The sequence below is a fragment of the Pongo abelii genome, chromosome 6, assembly GCF_028885655.2.
Source record: "Pongo abelii isolate AG06213 chromosome 6, NHGRI_mPonAbe1-v2.0_pri, whole genome shotgun sequence".
NCBI lineage: Eukaryota > Metazoa > Chordata > Mammalia > Primates > Hominidae > Pongo > Pongo abelii.
Window position 1 is genome coordinate 78,456,842 of NC_071991.2, and position 21,201 is coordinate 78,478,042.

The 21,201-nt window shown below is 38.4% G+C and overlaps 1 long non-coding RNA gene across 1 annotated transcript in view; it reads left to right on the forward strand.

Annotated features, from left to right (window-relative positions):
- Positions 1-8,909: 8,909 nt before the first annotated feature.
- The window catches only part of LOC129060395 (uncharacterized), a 109,304-nt gene continuing 97,012 nt past the window's right edge, over positions 8,910-21,201 (forward strand). The window contains exons 1-2 of the long non-coding RNA XR_008527080.1: positions 8,910-9,032; positions 9,479-9,549. This is a non-coding gene — a long non-coding RNA (uncharacterized LOC129060395). The remainder of the gene's footprint in view (positions 9,033-9,478; positions 9,550-21,201) is intronic.

Here is a 21,201-nt window from a genome sequence, read left to right on the forward strand (position 1 = left end):
CTTCTGCCTTGTGGCATTCCTTCAATAAGCCTGTGTTGAGCGTCTTCTTGTCAGGCATTACTCTACTCTGTGGAGAATAAGGACTGTACGTGTAGGGAAGGAAAATATCTTTTCCTCACCCATCCTAGGTTCATGGCTGAGGCTCCTATAACAAAATACAGATTAACAAGAAAAAGGCATACATATTTGTTTATTTGTTTATTTATTTAGGAGGCAGAGTCTTGCTCTGTCACCCAGGCTGGAGTGCAGTGGCACAATCTTGGCTCGCTGGAACCTCCACCTCCCAGATTCAAGCGATTCTCCTGCCTCACCCTCCCAGGTAGCTGAGACTACAGGCATGTGCCACTATGTCCAGCTAATTTTTTTTGTATTTTGGTAGAAATGGGTTTCACCATGTTGCCCAGTCTTGTCTTGGACTCCTGAGCTCAGGCAATCTGCCCATCTCGGCCTCCCAAAGTGCTAGGGTTACAGGCGTGAGCCACTGTGCCCAGCCAAATTTATTTAATATGTTTTATGTGACATGAGAACTTCATAAGAAATGAAGACCGAAAGAAATGGTTAAGCCAGTATATTTTTATGTTAGATTTGACGAACAGTGGACAGTTGAGAAATGTGATAAGACAAAGAGGGCATGATCTGATGGCAACAAACAAGGAAACTTAAAAGACTGTTTGCTCAGATTCCTTTGTGATCCTTCGTCTTTAGAGATAAGGACACTCCTTTCCTCTGGGTGTAGAGGACACCTCTTCCATAAGGGTCTTTATGTCCTACTTTAGGGAAAGGTGAAAAAAAGAAATTCTTCCTAGGTTTTATGATCTACTCCAGGGAAGAAGGGGGCAGGGGAAACTCAGAGACTTCCCTGTTTCTGCCAGTTTTCAGTATGCCAAGGTGTTATATTTTGGGATAGCATGTCCTGAACCCCATCCTGTGTATCTGCCCTGTCATATATAGGTGTCTTGATTCTCTTGTCTCTGACAAAATTTTTAATTCCCAGTGGTCACGAACCATAGTGCTTTAGTTTTAAATATAGCATGGAGCTTAATTTGGAATCATGAGAGTAAAAGGCTCTGAATAAAGATGTTAATTGATTTATGTACCATTTGTGCTTATTCAAAAGACGTCTCTGTCTCTATTTTGCAGAAAGAGACACAAAGATGTTTTTATTATGTGGAACAACTGGTAGAGCAATAGAAATAGAGTCAATCTCATTCTCCCATCTATCCTTATTTGCCTCTAGAACTAAAACTTCATCAGATGGTTTGGTGTTAAATGTGACAAAAATGTCAGCACTTTAGACTTATATCTGGCTTCCTGTTGGGCACCTCCACATGTCCTCTGCTGTTATCACAAATTTTGCTGCTCAACTCAGATCTCACATTCCTGCACCCCCATTTCTCTTATATTCCCTATCTCAGCTGGGAGACTACCTTCCCCACCACCAGCCAGGTGAGTCACAGATCAGGAAGGAGCACTGGGCGTGGCATACTTTAATGTCAGGAGCATGGAAGAAAGCTGGATTTGCAATGCAACCCAGGGTCTGAGAAAGACACAAACAGTGCAGCCTTGGACCATACTGACTTCCAGTCACATACAAATCACTCATATTTTTCAATTTTGACATTAGGACGATGTATTTGTCAAGGTGGTAGGATGGGACATATTTTATTGAGCAGTTGTGTTTGCTTATTTATAACTTTTGCTCATTTAGATATGCGATATGTGGTATTCCATTTGTGCTCTTGTACCAGTACCCACAACTGTTAGTAAGGTCAAAGTGATGCTGGTGGTGGAAGTGACAATTTCTTACCTGGACCCTGTGGCACTATGGATGGGAGATTCCTGCTTGTTGTGAGAGATGTCTGAGGCTTCCTTTGCCAGATTCTAAGAGATAACCAGAGAAAAAAGAAGACCACAATAGGAGTAGGGTTACCTGCCAGCCCTCCTCTGCTCCCCCGAGGTTAAAAGGCATCCTACACGCCTCTGCCTAATGGCAGTGAGTGAGGATGGCTGGCATGGATTCACAAATGAAACAGGAGACTGTAAAAATGTGTGTGACCCAAGAGATATTTTGGGACTTGCTTACTTCTAAGAGAACAGTTGCAGTCTAGCAAAACGGGGGCATTGGGAGTGAGGACTAGACATGAAAGACTTGGAGATAGTGGGGAGAAAGGAGTAACGTGGAGCAGAGAAGACAAGTACAAACAGGATAGTTTTCAATGACCTCGGAAATGTTCTATTGTCCCATCCAGAAGGTGTAGTGAGATCAATGCCTTCTTAAGGTATAGAGAATGAAAAAGCCAGAGAGGGAGAGACTGATTTATTACTGGGTGCAGGGGGCACCTGATATTCAATCTCATCTCTTACATTTGTATTATTTAGGTTTTTTCACTAAAAACCCTGGTAAAGAACTGCTTGAAGTGTGTGTGTGTGTGTGTGTGTTTCTTAGGCAAGATGCCCATCAATAGAGGAAATAGATTACCTGAAATCTCTACTCTGTCTCTCCACAAGAGCAGGTATTAGAGACCCATCCCAGCAAAAAAATGACAGATCCATATTATTGGTTTAAAGATAAGAAGCCTAATGGGATCATAGGTTTGAAATAAAGCTGACCAACCTTCCTCTCTGTCTCTGTGGTCCCCACAGTGGTGCATGTCACCTAAGGCAGGGTGCAAGGTAATCTGTTGAAATACAGGGGAAACAACTTCTATTTTTCATTTTTTCCTTTAAAATTTCTATTTTTGTACATCGTTTACAAAATGTATGACACGTCAGTACATTAATAATTAAATATATATCATGCTCTAAATTTTTTACTGATAGTGTGGACAAATGTTGGAAGATCATAGTACTCATAGATAAAGTTCACACTCCCTTCATACAGCTTACAAGAAGTCCTTACACGATTAGGCTAAATGCCCGTCTCTCCAGCTCATAACTCACCATGCTTTGATTGCATGCTCAGGCAACTCCAAACTGTCTGCAGTTCTGCCACACATCAAGAAGTGAGGAAAGCAGGCTGGGTGTGGTGGCTCATGCCTGTAATCCTAGCACTTTGGGAGGCCAAGGTGGGCAGATCACCTGAGGTCAGGAGTTTGAGACCAGCCTGGCCAACATGGCGAAACCCCATCTCTAATAAAAATACAAAAAAATTAGCTGGTTGTAGTGGTGCATGCCTGTAATCCCAGCTACTTGGGGAGGCTGAGGCATAAGAATTACTTGAACCTGGGAGGCAGAGGTTACAGTGAGCCGAGATTGCGCCACTGCACTTCAGCCTGGGCGACAGAGGGAGACTCCGTCTCAAAAAAACCAAAAGACCAAACGAACAAAAAAAGAAGTGAGGAAAGCAGAAAATAGGACAGAGGAAAAGTTAAGCAAAGATGAAGTTTCTGCTGTAGTTCAGCCTTAGCCTGCTCCCACCGAGTTTGAACGGCATACCGAAGTTGGCATCACCTTACGGTGAGGGGGCCAGGTTTGCAGGCCTGTATGTCAGCCCTCACATGTGAATGCCTTTGGAGGAAGTCAGAGTCTTCCAGAAACTTCCAGGTGAATAGCAAGTCTTCAGAGAAGGCTGCAGTTGTGAGCCATTAGTGGCTATCATTCACAGCAGCTGGTGAACTTGGTGCACCAATCTGGTAAGGGTTTGGGGTGGAAGAAGCACCAACAGCATTACTGCATTTTGCCACACTGATTTCTACAAATGTGTAATGAGCTTTACAGGAATGGTAATCGTGCAAGAAGACTGTTGTTTTATTCTTCATCAACATGCCAATTGTAAGTTTGGCAACTTTTTTAGTCTTGTGTGTTTTCCCCTTTAAATACAGTTTTATTTTTGGTTATCCAGCCCTTCTAAAACCTATTTTCTAAATACCTTAGTTTCTGAATCTTTCTTTGCACCTAGATAATTTCTATTAATCTTTGAGACTTACCTTAGATGCCAGTTTCTCTGGGAAGCCTCCGTCAATCATCTACAGCTGGTATAATTTGCTGCTACTCAGCTCTCATAAAATCTGATGTAGTCTGGTTTTCATGACACTATAGCAATGTTATAGAATTATCTAGCTATGTGAATTATCTAGCTACGTGTCTGAGTCAGTCAGGATTGGTCAGGAAAACAGAAGGCACTCCGTGTTTTGGGGGCAGAAAGGGTTTGTTATTAGGAATTAGGGGCTTGCTTGACTATTGGAAAAGCTGGGGAGTAGTGAAGGCCAGGCAAGCCAGCGGGAAGGAAGCGGACACTGGAGATCTTATCCTGAGGCAACAAGGCAGCGGGGTCTCAGGAACTTAACAGCAAGCTGCTGCAAATCTTAGGAATCTCTAAGAGGTCCCCCAGTGTCTCACAGTGCAGCAGCAACACAGATGGGTTCTCAAGAGCTCACCAGAGAGCCGCTCTGAGCCTCTCATTTGCTTCAGTCAGGATGCAGTTGCCTGTAGGGAATAAAACGTCTCTTTTTCTTCTGTCTTCCAAATCTTGAGTGACTTCTATGGGAAACTCCACATCCTAGGTAAATGGATTGTGGAAGAAGACCTTAAAAGGGATGATGGTGATGAGCACTTGGCAATAGATGATTCAGCATAGTATCTCATGATAAATGTCAAGAGACAAAATTGCAACAAGTTTAGTTAAATGATCAAATTGGCTTTTATTTGTGATTCGTGTGTCAGGGAGCATCTCATCTAAAAAATAGAGTGGTGCTCTGTTGGGCATGATGGAAGAGTCAGTTTTTAAAAACTTGAACAGGAACAAGGAAACAGCATAATATAAAAAGCAGATTGGTTAACAGGTTACTTTCCTTGTAAGGGTTAAAGCAGAGGGGACTTTCTTATCATATTGGCTAAAACTGGCCTGTCTGGGGTTTGGCTATTATTTCTTTTTCTCTCTTAATTTCTCAGAAGGTCAGATTAACAACTTAGTTTCAGTTTGGTGATGTGGAACTTTAGCATGGGTTACTCCATTTTGGTTTGATCTGTTGGGGCCTAGTGCAGGAGCTTAGTTCAAACCAATGGCCTTCTAGAAATTTTACTTAACAGAGAGTATGAGATTTTCACCAGCTGGAGAATGTATCTTTCTCATGTTTATGTTCCCAAAGTCTAGTGCAGTTCCTGGAAAATAAAGGTGTTCAATAAATGTTCATTAAATAACAGAATAAGTGATGCGGAGAGGACAATAGCTCCCCAAAACCAGATAATTTCGGTTATGTTATAAACGATGTTATCAGAGATCAGTAGTTAATCTCCAGGAGAGCCTCATGTTTAGTAATTTATGGTAGAGATAACGGCAATTCAGGTTGATATTTTTTCTACGCTGACCAAAACTGTCACATTTCTGAAAGCTAAAATCCTAGGTAGAAGGAAACCTTTGCAATTCAGGGCACTGAAGCTGTTGAGGCATGTTAGGCCAATCTCTGCAATATTATTACCTCTTTTCAACTTTTTCTTAAATTTCTTCCAGCGCTCAGGAACCATGTGTATATTAAGTGAGCTGCCACGAGGTGGCACTCTTGCTTATTTGTTGTAGTAGGCCGCTGCCTTCTACACAAGGGATGTGATGGAGCCAGAAATGTTAGTCTTAAAGCAACTAAACTGCCCCTCAAATTATAACATTGCCGTTAGTTGAAGTAAGATGCACACATTGCTTCAAATAAGAATTAAAGCAAACGCAAAAATGAAAGAGAAAATCAGAGCCTAATGTCGTTGTCTATAATGCTTTCACCATCTGAGTCTCTTGTCAATTAGCACTAGAATCTTGTTCTCTGAGGTGTCCCCAGGGGCTCTTCGCCTCAGTTACTCTGTCCCTGCTTCGTGCGTAAGGTGGGATGATTCAGAAGCTTATTGTCTTATCTTACTTCTGAAGTCTACGGGGGCCTCAATTTTCTTCTTCTTTTTTCGTTTGTTTTTGAGACAGTACCTCCCTCTGTCATCCAGGCTGGAGTGCAGTGGTGCGATCACGGCTCACTGCAGCCTTGACCTCCATCTAGGGCTCCAGCGGTTCTCCCACCTCAGCCTCCTGAGTAGCTGGGACCACAGGCATGCACCACCGTGCCTGGCTAATTATCTTACTTTTTTTTTTTTTATAAAGACAGGGTTCCCCTATGTTGCCCAGGCTTGTCTTGAACTCCTGGACTCAAGCTATCCTCCTGCTTTGGCCTCCCAAAATGCTGGGATTACAGGCCTGAGCCAACACACATGGCCTGGAATCACTTCTCTGTGGGAGAAAAACCCCAGCAGGTGAGTAGGCTTTTAAATTAGCTCAAATTATGGCTAAGAAAGTGTTACTCATGACCAATAGAGGCACACTTGGTGTAGCATGACTGAAATCCTTCCCTTTAAGATACACAAATTTCCTTCCAACCAAATTAAAGCTTTCTGTAGGACTTACACTTTTTTTTGAAATCACAGAAGTAATCCATGCTCATTGTATAAAACCCCCAAAATAAATATAAACAAAGAGAAGAAAGAAAAACATAATTAATCTCAGCCTCAATAACCAATAGCATTTTAGGGAATGTCCTTTATTACCAATTTATTTATACATGTGATTGACTTGGTACCCTCTTAGTACATACTCTGTTCCAGGCACCATGCCAGGTTTTGAGTTTGCAAAGAAGAACAAGATTTTCTCTACAAGACAAATATAGCCCCCTCTCTCTGATTATATAAACACATGCATATATAAGTTTTATAAAAAGGTCATATTTTACAAACAGTGGGCCCTCTGTGTCTGCTGTTCTGCATTCATGAGTTCAACCAACCACAGATCAAAAATATTTGGAAAAAATTTTTACAGTACAGTAGAAAGTAATACAAATAAAAACCAGTGTAGTATAACAACTACTTACATAGCAATTGCAATGTATTAGGTATTGTGAGTAATTTAGAGAAGATTTGATATATCTGAGAGATTGTGTGTAGGTTAGATGCAAATACTATGCTAGTTTATATCAGGGACTTGAGCAACCTTGAATTTTGATATCCACTGGGATCCTGGGACCAATCTCCATGGGTGTGGAGCCTTGCATTTCCCCATTAATGATATACTAAGATCATTTTTCCATGTCACTAAATAATTTTCAAAGGCATTATTTTAAATTCATAATATTTTATTTTCTAGATATACCATAGTTTATTCATTAAATTTTCCTATTCTTGAAAATATACGTGTATCTACTCTTTTACTACAAAAAATATTGATTCATGGCTATGAACATATAGTCAGAATGAATAAGATCTAGTATTTAATAGCACAACAGGGTGACTACAGTCAAAAATAACCTATTGTACATTTCAAATTAACTAAGAGTATACTTGGATTGTTTATAACACAAAGAAAGGATACATGCTTGAGATGATGGACACTTCCATTTACCCTGATTTAGATGTTATGCATCATATGCCTGTATCAAAATATTTTATATACTCCATAAATACATACACCTACTATGTACCCACAAAATAAGAAAAAGAGATTCAGTGAACAATATTGTAGCCAATTTTTTGCCCGCAACCACAATTATATTCCTAGTCTAAATTGCCAAAGTTGGGCTTGATGGATTAAATGACTTGCAAAATTTTAAGGCTTTGCCAGCTATGGCTAAATTTCCTTCATAAAGGCAACATCAATTTTGTCCCTATTCTTTTACTTCTGTGAATCCTCAGCAATACTGAGTATTTTCATTTAAATATATTTTCACTGTAGGTAAAACATATAAATATATTTATATTTAATTGTTGTTTAAATGTATATTATTTATACCTGATTACTAATGAGGTCGAATATGGTTTTTTTATGTTATTAGCCATTTTTCTCATTGTTTGCTTGCTAATTCCTCAGTTCAGTTTTTCACTGGACATTAGTTTTTTCTCATTGCTATGTAGGGATTTTTCGTATATTTATTAACCCCTGCAATTCTGTTTCTAGTTTCATATTTGTATTTTATTTTGTATTGTTTTTGTCATACAGAATTTAAAGTATTTTTTATTTTCTTATTTTTCGATAGGCATTTTTCCTTTAAAGTTTATAATTTTAGATTAAAAAATCATTTAGGCATCATTTAGAAAGAGGTAGAAGCAAGGATGAACATTTTTATTTGCTCATTGGAAATTATCCTCTAGAATTAGCTCTCTTTTCTTTGATTTAGAATTTCTCTAAAGAATACTTGACCCTACAATAGGGAAATTACTAAATCCTTCAAATTCTTTTGGGAAGCCTTCCCAAAGGTTGTTAATTGGGAGAGAGGGCAGCACTGTTTCCTTGGGGGCCATTCTGAAACATATGGGAGCGTTTCTGGTTCCCATACATATATGACTGGGACAATCTACTGGCACTTAGTGGGTGGGATCCAGGAATGCTAAACATCCTGTAATGTACAGAACAATGAAGAATTGTTACTCCTGACTACCAATAGCAGCTCCCATTGAGACAAACTGTTAGACTATCCAAAGACATTTTTAAAAAATACTCTTTCTTGAAAACATTGTATCAAAACACATTTCCAGCGGAGACGTGGTAGTATTTTTTTCCACAGTGTATTTATATATGTACACGTAATGGATTGGATGGAATACATCAAACCTTTGCTTTAATAAGGTTTAAATTGCTTTATCCAATCTGTCAAGATAACATAGGCTTGAGTTGAGTAAGGACACTAGACAGGTGACTGGTTATCAATTTGACTTATCAGGTAAGTTAAATTACTGATTTGCTCAGAAAGAGTTGCAGAGGGGTTGGAATTAATTAATTGGACTTGTAAACTGAGAGTAGTTATAATCTTAGTGATGCTAAAAAAAATGCTAGTGGGGATACCTCTCCCATTTCATCATGCTCTCATTCTGTATTCTTTAGCAACGATTGTGACCTCATGGTTGCCAGTGCAACTGCTTTTGCTCAATATTATTTTTCTGATTGTTCTGTGTGCTGTTTGCACCAATGCAAATGTAGAGGGCAGGAAATAGACAAGGGTGTTTTTATCTGTTCGTGCATTGTTTCCTGGAAATATAATTATTTTGTTCACCTGAAACTGCCTTTGATCAAACAAGTTGGTATAAACCAGAGGGTTTTTTTTGTTGCCTGCAGATGGCAGTGATTATTAACTTGTCATTCCAAATACAAGGTGTTGGTTTTACCCAGGAGTCTAAAGTGCTATATTAATTGCAGGGTTTATTGTGTTCTAATAAAAATTAGTAAGAGTCACACACTGCCTTTAGGGGAGAGGACTGAATTTACATGCTTGATATAATGTCGTTTAAAATATTAGTTAACGAGACATGGAACACAGAAGAGTTATAAAATTAACTTCACTTGAGTATGCAAAATACTGAATAGTGACGAGGATTTAACAACAAAATTTGATTGTTGTGACCAAATCGAGGAACATGTCTTGGAAAATTAGATTCTAAAATATGCTTAGAATATGATAAACTTGTTCTCTAAGTTTTAGCTCCAGAACAGGATGTAGCAGTAATGGTTGATTTTTCTTTGCAGGCACTGGCAAGATACATTCTGGAATACAGACAACAAATGATGCAGTCCAAATGGAAGGAATCATCAAAAAGGTAATGGAAGTCAAACTGCAAACACCACCTTCCTGTTATGTAAGTTCTTGGATAGTGTATGCAAATCTGAGGTAGATATAGTGGAGCTGTAGAAGTCTAGGAAGAGTCCACTAAAATGGTCAAAAGAAATGAACAGGAACCATGTTAAGGTGGACTCAAAGGATGAGTCTTCACCAAACAATAAAGGGGAAATGGGAATGTGATCAGAATGATTTTTTTCCATGGTCATTGGGCATTGCTTTACCTTCTAAAGGGGTTAATATATGCTTTCAGAGTTGTACATTCATGGAATTTGCATATCAAGAGTGTGTGGAAGATAAAATTGCAAACACGTTGAAGGTGATGCATCTAAATAAGGTGTTTTCTAGTAAGTTTAAAAAGGGAGAAAATGAAAGTTTTGGAGATACATCCCATCTTCTGAGGTTGAAATAACTGAGTGAAGATAGCTTTGCCTTTCTACAAATGACTGTAGGTTATGGAGACAGGTCACCTGAGCTAGAAGAACTCAAACCCAGTACCAGAGATTATGTTTATATTTTTATCAGAATTACAATTCAGTTTGGAAAGGTAAATGCAAATCATTGTACTACCATGAGTCTAGAAAATTAACAGATTGAATTGACTCTTCAATTCACATATTGAATAGTCTTATTGGAGGTGTTCAGAGGAAGCTGGACAGATCTTATTGGAGATGCTAGAGAAGACTTATGCATTTGATGTGACCAGATTAGATTTGTGATTCTATGACTTACTCTTTTGAAAGGACTGTTAAGAGAGGAAAATGAAGATCAATCTTATGAGTAGTATGAACCTAAATATAAAATGTTTTGATTTAGGGCCAGGCGTGGTGGCTCACGCCTGTAATCCCAGCACTTTGGGAGGCCGAGGCAGGCGGATCACAAGGTCAGGAGATCCAGACCATCCTGGCTAACACGGTGAAACCCCGTCTCTACTAAAAATACAAAAAAATTAGCCAGGCATGGTGGCAGGCGCCTGTAGTCCCAGCTACTCGGGAGGCTGAGGCAGGAGAATGGTGTGAATCTGGGAGGCAGAGCTGGCAGTGAGCCGAGATGGCGCTACTGCACTCCAGCCTGGACAACAGTGTGAGACTCCATCTCAAAAAAAAAAAGTTTTGATTTAGCAATAGAAAATGGAGCTGCAAGTTCTCTTTATTTTTTTTATTTCCTTGTCTCCAAATTGAAATTACCTCATTTATTTATTCAGTAGATATTTGTAAAGCTCCTACTCTGAGCCAGCACTATAGGCCCACAGTAGTTTCTCAATACATGTTAATTTAATGGAGAAATTATAACTAGTAAGAGAACAAGGAAGATCAAACCATAGTTTCCCTCCTCACATGTGCAGAAAGAAGATAATGAGGAAGAGAGGAACAGAGTTGAAGAAATGGGCTATAGATCTACTGAGGAAATAACCATAATGTGAAGTGCTAAAAGTTTCCCTAAGTAATTCTTTTTTTTTTTTACTGTTATTATTATACTTTAAGTTTTAGGGTACCTGTGCACAATGTGCAGGTTAGTTACATATGTATACATGTGCCATGCTGGTGTGCTGTACCCATTAACTCGCCATTTAGCATTAGGTATATCTACTAATGCTATCCCTCCCCCCTCCCCCCACCCCACAACAGTCCCCAGAGTATGATGTTCCCCTTCCTGTGTCCATGTGTTCTCATTGTTCAATTCCCATCTATGAGTGAGAACATGCGGTGTTTGGTTTTTTGTCCTTGTGATAGTTTGCTGAGAATGATGGTTTCCAATTTCATCCATGTCCCCACAAAGAACATGAACTCATCCTTCTTTATGGCTGCATAGTATTCCATGGTGTATATGTGCCACATTTTCTTAATCCAGTCTATCATTGTTGGACATTTGGGTTGGTTCCAAGTCTTTGCTATTGTGAATAGTGCCGCAATAAACATACGTGTGCGTGTGTCTTTATAGCAGCATGATTTATAATCCTTTGGGTATATACCCAGTAATGGGATGGCTGGGTCAAATGGTATTTCTAGTTCTAGATCCCTGAGGAATCGCCACACTGACTTCCACAATGGTTGAACTAGTTTACAGTCCCACCAATAGTGTAAAAGTGTTCCTATTTCTCCACATCCTCTCCAGCACCTGTTGTTTCCTGACTTTTTAATGATCGCCATTCTAACTGGTGTGAGATGGTATCTCATTGTGGTTTTGATTTGCATTTCTCTGATGGCCAGTGATGATGAGCATTTTTTCATGTGTCTGTGGGCTACATAAATGTCTTCTTTTGAGAGGTGTCTGTTCATATCCTTCTCCTACTTTTTGATGGGGTTGTTTTTTCTTGTAAATCTGTTTGAGTTCATTGTAGATTCTGCATATTAGCCCTTTGTCAGATGAGTAGGTTGTGAAAATTTTCTCCCATTTTGTAGGTTGCCTGTTCACTTTGACGGTAGTTTGTTTTCCTGTGCAGAAGCTCTTTAGTTTAATAAGATCCCATTTGTCAATTTTGGCTTTTGTTGCCATTGCTTTTGGTGTTTTAGACATGAAGTCCTTGCCCATGCCTATGTCCTGAATGGTAATGCTTAGGTTTTCTTCTAGGGTTTTTATGGTTTTAGGTCTAATGTTTAAGTCTTTAATCCATCTTGAATTAATTTTTGTATGAGGTGTAAGGAAGGGATCCAGTTTCAGCTTTCTACATACGGCTAGCCAGTTTTCCCAGCACCATTTATTAAATAGGGAATCCTTTCCCCATTTCTTGTTTTTCTCAGGTTTGTCAAAGATGAGATAGTTGTAGATATGCGGCGTTATTTCTGAGGGCTCTGTTCTGTTCCATTGATCTATATCTCTGTTTTGGTACCAGTACCATGCTGTTTTGGTTACTGTAGCCTTGTAGTATAGTTTGAAGTCAGGTAGCGTGATGCCTCCAGCTTTGTTCTTTTGGCTTAGGATTGACTTGGCGATGCGGGCTCTTTTTTAGTTCCATATGAACTTTAAAGTAGTTTTTTTCCAATTCTGTGAAGAAAGTCATTGGTAGCTTGATGGGGATGGCATTGAATCTATAAATTACCTTGGGCAGTATGGCCATTTTCACGATATTGATTCTTCCTACCCATGATCCCTAAGTAATTCTTTAACACTATACCATAAATTTTGAAATGTATTTTTATTGTCACCTGTTCAAAATACTTCCCAATTTCCCTATTGATTTCTTCTTTGACCTGTGGGTTTCTTAGAAGTATGTGATTTAGTTTTCAAGTATTTGGGGAATTTTCCAGCATTTCTTTATTTGCTGATTTCCTATTTTATTTCTATTATGGTCAGAAAGCCTTGTTTGTGTGATTTGAGTTACTAAAAAATTATTAAGTTTTTAAAACTTTTATTTTGAGTTCAGGGGTACATGTGCATGTTTGCTATATAGGTAAACCCATGTCATGAGGGTTATTTTGTCATCCAGGTATTAAGCCTAATACCCAATAATTATTTTTTCTGATCTTCTCCCTCCTCCCATCCTCCACCCTTTGGTAGGCCCCAGTGTCTGTTGTTTCTCTCTATGTGTCCATGTGTTCTCGTCATTTAGCTCTCACTTATAAGTGAAAACATGTAGTATTTGGCTTTCTGTTCCTGCATTAGTTTGCTAAGGATAATGGCTTCCAGCACCATGCATATTGCTGCAAAGAACACGATCTCATTCTTTTTTATGGCTGCATAGTATTCAATGTTGTATATGTACAACATTTTCTTTATTCAGTCTACCATTGATGGGCATTTAGGTTGATTCCATGTCTTTACTATTGTGAATAGTGCTGCAATGAACATGCATGTGCATGTATCTTTATGATAGAAGGATTTATATTCCTCTGGGTATATACCCAGTAATGGGATTGCTGGATCAAATGGTAGTTCTGTTTTTAGCTCTTTGAGGATTTGCCAAACTGCTTTTCACAGTGACTGAACTAATTTACCTTCCCACTAACTATGCATTTTCCTTTCTGTGTAGCCTCACCAGCATCTGTTGTTTTTTGGCTTTTTAGTAATAGCCATTGTGACTGGTATGAGATAGCACCTCATTGTGGTTTTGATTTGCATTTCTCTAATGATCAGTGATGTTGAACTTTTTGTCATATGCTTGTTGGCCACATATATGTCTTGAAAAGTGTCTGTTCATGTCCTTTGCCCACTTTTTAATGGGGTTATTTATTTTTGCTTGTTTAATTTTTAAGTTTCTTATAGATTGTGGATATTAGACCTTTGTCAGATGCATAGTTTGCAAAAATTTTCTCCCATTTTGTAGGTTGTCTGTTTATTGACAGTTTCTTTTGCTGTGCTGAAGCTCTTTAGTTTAATTAGATCTCATTTGTCAGTTTTGCCTTTGTTACAATTACTTTTGGCATCTTTGTCATGAAATCTTTGCCTGTTCCTATGTCCAGAATGATACTGTCTAGGTTGCCTTCCAGGGTTTTTATAGTTTTGGGTTTTACATTTAAGTCTTTAATCCATCTTGAGTTGATTTTTGTATATGGTGTAAGGAAGGGATCCAGTTTCAATCTTCTGCCTATGGCTAGCCAGTGATGTTCACTTATTGAATAGGAAGTCCTTTCCCCATTGTTTGTTTTCATCAGCTTTGTCAAAGATCAGATGGTTGTAGGTGTGTGGCCTTGTTTCTGTGTTCTCTATTCTGACCCATTTATCTATGTGTCTGTTGTTGTACCAGCAGTACCATGCTATTTTGGTTACTGTAGCCCTATAGTATGGTTTAAAGTTAGGTAGTGTGATGCCTCCAGCTTTATTCTTTTGGTTAGGATTGCCTTGGCTATTCAGGCTCTTTTTTGGTTCCATATGAATTTTAGAATAATTTTTTCTTTTCTTTTGAGTGATTGTACAGAATGGGACTTTTGGATTTGGGTAATCAGTTAGTATATTGCCAGGTTAATTAAAAGTAGCTGCTAGCGCTGCTGTAATAAACAACCCACAGATCTCAGTGCTTAACATAATAAGTGTTTTTATATTTTTCATAGCCTAAATAGTGAGGGGCAGCTGTTTCTTTAATGATTGAGGTACTCAGTCTCCTTCATCTAGTGGCTTTATCATCCTATAAGTTCTTTTCAAATTTCTGCACTGGAACCTCTGCATTCAGTTGCCTAATGAGTGAAGGGAAAGAATATGAAGATTATACGAGAAGTTATAGGAGTCCATTTTGAAAGTGTTTTATAATACCTCTGCTCACTTTCCATTAATTGGACTCCAATCACATGGCCCAACATAGTAGTAAGGCGGGCAGAAGATGTTGTTTAGGGGAGTTCTCAGGAAGAAGAGAAACAACATGGATAATGAGGAGTGCTAGTGTTCTCAGCTGTAATAAATTTACAATTATGAACTAGGCTATTAGATAAAGGCATATATTCCTTGAATATTTATACTTTCTGAAGTTATTGGTTACTTTCATCTCTAAACAGAACATCTTAAGCTTTCTTCCTGTAAAACTGCAGAAAATTTCAATAAAGTCCTTATAGGATTGCCGCTTGTCACCTCTCACCCAATAGCTGTTCCTGGCTTTTGATGTTTTGTTTCTGCTACTGCAGGCTGACCCAATTTGCTATAAATATGAGCACAGCTCCCTTTCTTCATTCTCTAAGACCACACCAATGCAAGCTAGACAATAGGTAGTAGTGATTATCAGCAAAGCTTTATTGAAGGCCTAGATGTACAATCAAGGGGACATTCCAACATGGAAAAGAAAGAAATTCGATTTGCTGTTTCAAAGCTCCAGCAACCAAACCCTACCATGGAAGTTTCTCTTTAGATCTTAGGATCTGACCTATTGGCATGAATCTAGAGGTCATTCAAAGGCTGTCTCCTAATTTCTTCTTTCTCTTTTCCCAAAGTCCTTCTCTAAACAAACCAACCAAACAAATAAACAACCTTTTCTCAGCTGCCAGAAGAAATAAGCAAAATGCTCACTTAAGAATACCATACGTATTGGCTAAGCAACCAACCAAGCAACAACAAAACCTATAGGAAACAGCTTTTCTGCCAAAAGGAATCATCTTTTACCTCATTATGCTGGAAAATTTCAACCACTTTAAGACTCATTATTTCTCATACAAAGTAGTCTTTTGTTCTCGCTTTGTCCATCTAAAGAGGCTTATTTATTTATTTATTCATTTATTTTGAGACGGAGGCTTGCTCTGTTGCCCAGGCTGGGGTATAGTGGCATGATCTCAGCTCACTGCAACCTCCACCTCCAGAGTTCAAGCAATTCTCCTGCCTCAGCCTCCTGAGTAGTTGGGACCACAGTCATGCACCACCATGCCCAGCTAATTTTTTTTGTATTTTTAGTGGAGACTGGCCAAGCTAGTCTTGAACTCCTGACCTCAGGTGATCCGCTCGCCTCAGCCTCCCAAAGTGCTGGGATTATAGGCGTGAGCCACCACACCCCACCATAAAAAGCTTTTAAATAATTTCCCCAAATAACAATTTTCTCCCTCAAGTGCTCTCCTACTTCCTAGAAAAACGACTCCTCATACCCCCTTGCTTTGTTTTTCTGTTTGATTCCCTCTGACATTATTTCTCCTTATACCAGTGGTATATTCCAATAAGGCTTTTATTATAACTTTAGGAAATATTTAAAAAGCTGAAGGAAATCTGAACTTTCAAACAATCGTTAAGAAAATGGTGCAGACATTCTCAACCTTGTCTGCACATTAGAATCACTGGGGGAGCTTCTAAAAATCTTGATCCTCAAACCACACTCCAGAACAATTAGATTAGAAAGAGGGAGGAGACGAGAGTTAGATATCTATTAGTATACTTTTGAAACTTCTTCATGAGATTCCAATGTGCTGTCAAGATTGAAAGCTACTGGATTAGAGAAACCTATCAGCAATTTAAAGGAGTTAGCTTTTAGATGATGGTTAAATTACAACAAGGTATATGTGTTTTCAGAAGTAGAGAGCTAGGTATACCTTTAGAGTGATTTCTCTTGGCAAATAGCCTACAATTCCCTTGGATTATCACTGTTTGAAGATGCTGACAGTAGGATATGATGTATTGGCTTCCATGTGGATTTAGATTGCTGTTTTTTTCCACAAGCAATAGCATCAACCATGATAATAACTTGGCTGTCAAATATGCACATTTCAAACCTGGGAATGATTTCCATTATCAGTTAAATTTTATCATGTAGGGGTAATTAAAACATTTTACAATAAGTATAATTTAAAGTAAAGGAAATTGTATTAAATTTCCCATGGCTAAGATTATTAGACAACTAGTAAAGCTTTTAGAAGCAACGACATGAAGTAAATGCAAGAACGATTAAATAACTTTACAGATATTCTAAACTCCCAGCCGTGTATAGCTCTATGTGGTATTAATAAATTAACATTAATTTTCTGTGCCCAGGATTATCTTCCCAAAATAATGAAAATTGTCTGAATTCCACCTTTTCTACAATTAAATAGCTGTTTACAAAGTATATTAGCCCATTTTCATACTGCTATGAAGAAATACCCAAGAACAGGTAATTTATAAAGAAAAAGAGGTTTAATGGACTCACAGTTTCATGTGGCTGGGGAGGCCTCACCATCATGGCAGAAGGTGAAGGGGGAGCAAAGGCACATCTTACATGGCATCAGGCAAGAGAGCATGTGCAGGGGACCTGCCCTTTGTAAAACCATCAGATCTTATTCGATAACCATGAGACTTATTCACTAACATGAGAACAGTATGGGAAAACCTGCCCCCATGATTCAATTACCTCCCACCAGGTCCCTACTATAACACGTGGGGATTATAGGAGCTACAATTCAAGATGAGATTTGGGTGGGGACACAGCTAAACCATATCACAAAGGAATTGGAAAATTTTCTATGTATATATTCTATGTATTGCTTTCACGATTTTTATTTATTTATTTTTTTAAGATGGGGCCTCACTCTGTTGCCCAGGCACTACAGCCTCCAACTCGTAGGTTCAAGCAATTCTCCCACCTTAGTGTCTGTTTGGGCTCCTGACTAGCTGGGACTACAGGCAGGTGCCACCATGGCTGGCTACAAGGTGTCTTCCTCACCCTAAAATACATTCAACTCTTACTTATCAGGGACTGATTAAATGGCTGCCTTGCTTCTGTTGTTCCCATTCGTATCATTCCACATCTGTCTGGGATATCAATACATTTTAGTCTTCCAAATCAGAAACTCTCAAGTCATCTTTGACTTTTTATTCTGCTCCCTTCCCAAACTCCAGGGCCATTAAAATAAATTCTTTCTCCCTTTGGAATATCTTTCAGATGTTGTGCATCATCTACATTTCAGCTGCCCCTTTGGTGAACAGGCTTTTATTACTGAACTTCCTAGCTGGTCTCCCAGTCTTCATAAGTCTCTCTCTTTTGAATTAACCCTGCCTTTCTATGAATTTTACCTTCATGGTGATCCCTTTCAGCAAAGCCACAAATTCTAAATCCCTTAGCCTGCTTCTTAAGGCCTTTCATAAGCAGATTTTTCCCTGAGTCTCCAACCTATTTCCTGCTATTCCAACATCCGTCTGGGCTGACAATGTAGATTTTCCATGGGAAAGTCTAAAAGATTTTTTTAAAGGGGAGATGATGCTTACAGATAATTATTAGGTAGTTTAAAAGTTGTTTTCAATGCTGCACAATTCCCTGAAGATGCAGTCTAGTTGATATAGAAAATAAAATTTATTTATTTCCCCTAGAACCAATTGCTCGGTTCATTGGGTAAATCACTTGGCCACTTGCCCTGATTATAAAGAAATGATAGTTAACTCCTGATCCCCATTTATTTCTTGTAACAATGAGCAATCAAAGGAGATGGTAGGCAAATAGATGTGGGACTCATGAGAAGTTTATGAGTCAAAAAGATGTTATTGTTGGTTTTGAAATGCATGTGAAGCTCATCCATTAAAGAATCAGCTCCTCCCACTCTCAAGAAGATAGCACTAGAGGTGCTGATTAGTGTGCCTGCTCCCCTCTGCTTCTTTAACTCTGTGGAATTGCCCTAGTCGTCAATCCTTGCTGAAGAAACAGGCTCAGGGGATCAAGTTTTTTAGTTTGTAACCTACTTTTCCCAGTTTTTTTGGACCCGGGGTGAGTGGGCAATGTATGTTGGGCTCCTATAACAAAATACCATAGACTGAGTAGCTTATAAACAACAGAAATTTATTTTTTACATTTCTGGAGGCTGGAAGTTCAAGATCAAGGTGCTGGTGGATTCAGTGTCTAGAGAGGGTTGCCTTCCTGGTTCGTAGACCTTCTAGCTGTGTCCTCACATGGTAGAAGAGGATAACTGTGGTCTCTGTAGCCCCTAATATGGGTACTAATCCCATTTTTCTTCAGGGTTCCACTCTTATGATCTAATTACCTGCCAAAGGCCCTACTGCCTAATACCATTACATTAGGGATTAGATTTCAACATGTAAATTTCAGGGGATGCAAACATTCAGTCCATAGCTGACAGTAAACCTAAAGATAGCTCAGTCACAGACCCCAGCCAGTGGCCTATGGCTTAGCTGACTTAATTACATTTACTCTTCAGGGAGTTTGAACTAAGTAACATCAAGAGGCTTGGAAAGTTAATGGTGGTAGCTGAAGGATGCAAAAAAATAGTATTTTTAAGAACAATTTCATCAACATTTTGCTCATTTTATTTCATTTACCACCTCCACTTTCTTCTCTTACATTTTAAAAGCAAATCCCAGATACCATGTTATTTCATCTCTAAATACTAAATAAAATTTTTTTTAAAACAATGTTTTTACAGAATAGTAATTTTTAGACATTGACTGATACCCAGTCCACATTCAGATTTCTCCAGTTGTCTCAATGATGTCTTTTTACAGTTAGTTTGAGTTATAATCCAAACCAAACCTTCATATTACATTTGGTTATTCCGTGACAGCTCCCTCTGGTTGTTTGGTCCTACAGAATTTCTCACATTCTGAATTTGGCTGATTGCTTCTTTAACCTTTTAACAGTTAAACGTTGCCTTCTATCCCTTATATTGCCTAGAAACTGAGAGTTGGAGGCTTCATTAGACATTCAAGTGAAATTTTTAAGGCAAAATCACTTTATAGCTACTGTTCTATAACTTTTTAGTAAGCCCTGTTATGAAGCACATCATGTCTGGCTGTCCTCCTTTTAGAAAAGCTGGCCGCATATATTGTTTGTTGCACTTCCCATGGAGAGTTGGAGTCTCTTTCTCCTCCCTTCAGTCTGGGCTAAATCTTGTGCCCTGCTTGGCCTGCAGAGTGCTGACAGCCAGTTACAGGCCCAGACTCCAGGAAAGCTGGCCAAATGCACATCTAGGGAAGCTTCTGTCCTTGGCTCCTTCATCCTACTTTCTCCCTCCCACTATAGTGAAGCATTTTTTAAAAATTAGCTTTCAGTTTATCCTTTCATTATTTCTTTATGAAAATATAAATAAATATGTTTATTTATATATTTTTATTCTTTTTTTACACAAAAAGTAAAATACTGGAGGTAGGATACTATACATGGCTTTTTTCCCTTTACAATATAACCTAAAGATCATTACATATCAGTATGTATTGTTCTCATTACTTCTTATAGTTACACAGTTTTCCATCATTGCATGTATAATAGTCTACTTAATCTGTCACCTTTTGATGGAAGTTGGGTTGTTTTCAGCTTTGTGCTTATGCAAATGATGTTACAATGAATAGCTTTGTGTAGATATCATTTGGTGTTTTTTGCCAACATGCCAGAGCTAGATTTCCAGGAGTGAGGCTGATGGGTGAAAGGGCCCATGTATAACTTTGCTGGGTGAGGGCAGCCGAAATTAAAGATAGCAAAGGGAATCTATTGAGAGAGGTGAGAAGGCAGTAGAAGCACTGAGGAGAGTGGAGACCCAGAGAGAGCAATGAGGTGGTCCCTTAGCTGGCCACTGGGAGAGCAGGCAGTTCCTAGAGCCATCTGAATGTCCTTTGAGCGTGGGATTCCAATTTTAGGTCCGATTCACCTGTATCTTTAAAAAATATTTTCTTAAGGTAACTTGAGTGGGATTCTGATCTTTGGAAACAAAAGAGTCTAACTAGAATAGTTAGTGAAACTATATCGAAAAGTTTCTATCATTACTATTTTTATAAATTTCATTTAATCTCTGATATTTTATTATGAAAATCTTCAAGCACACAGAAAAGTTGAAAGAATAGTACAATGATCATCTCTATAGCCACCATCCAAATATGACAATTATTAATATTTTTCATGTATACTTTTATTCTGTAGGATAATTTAGACTAAGTTTCAGATATCATCACACTTCAGTTCCTAAATACTTCAGTATGGATTTCCTAAGAATAAGGACATTCTCCTAAATAACTGCAACACTGTTATCAAAACTAAGAAAATTGGCAATGTTTTCCTAGCGTCATCTAATATTGCACGCATATTTAAATTTCCACATAATTTCTAGAATGATTTTATAAATTCCTTATTTTCAAGGCATATCCAGCTAGGATACATGTACTGCATTTGAAATATATATGTAAACATAAATTCATGTTAAGGAAATATGCTTTGTTTTGTAGTTTATTAAGTTTCATTAGAAGAGTTTTATACCTGTGTTGAATAAATTTTAGCATCTATGGGGAAGATCAAGTGATTTTTTCCCCTGACCTCTTA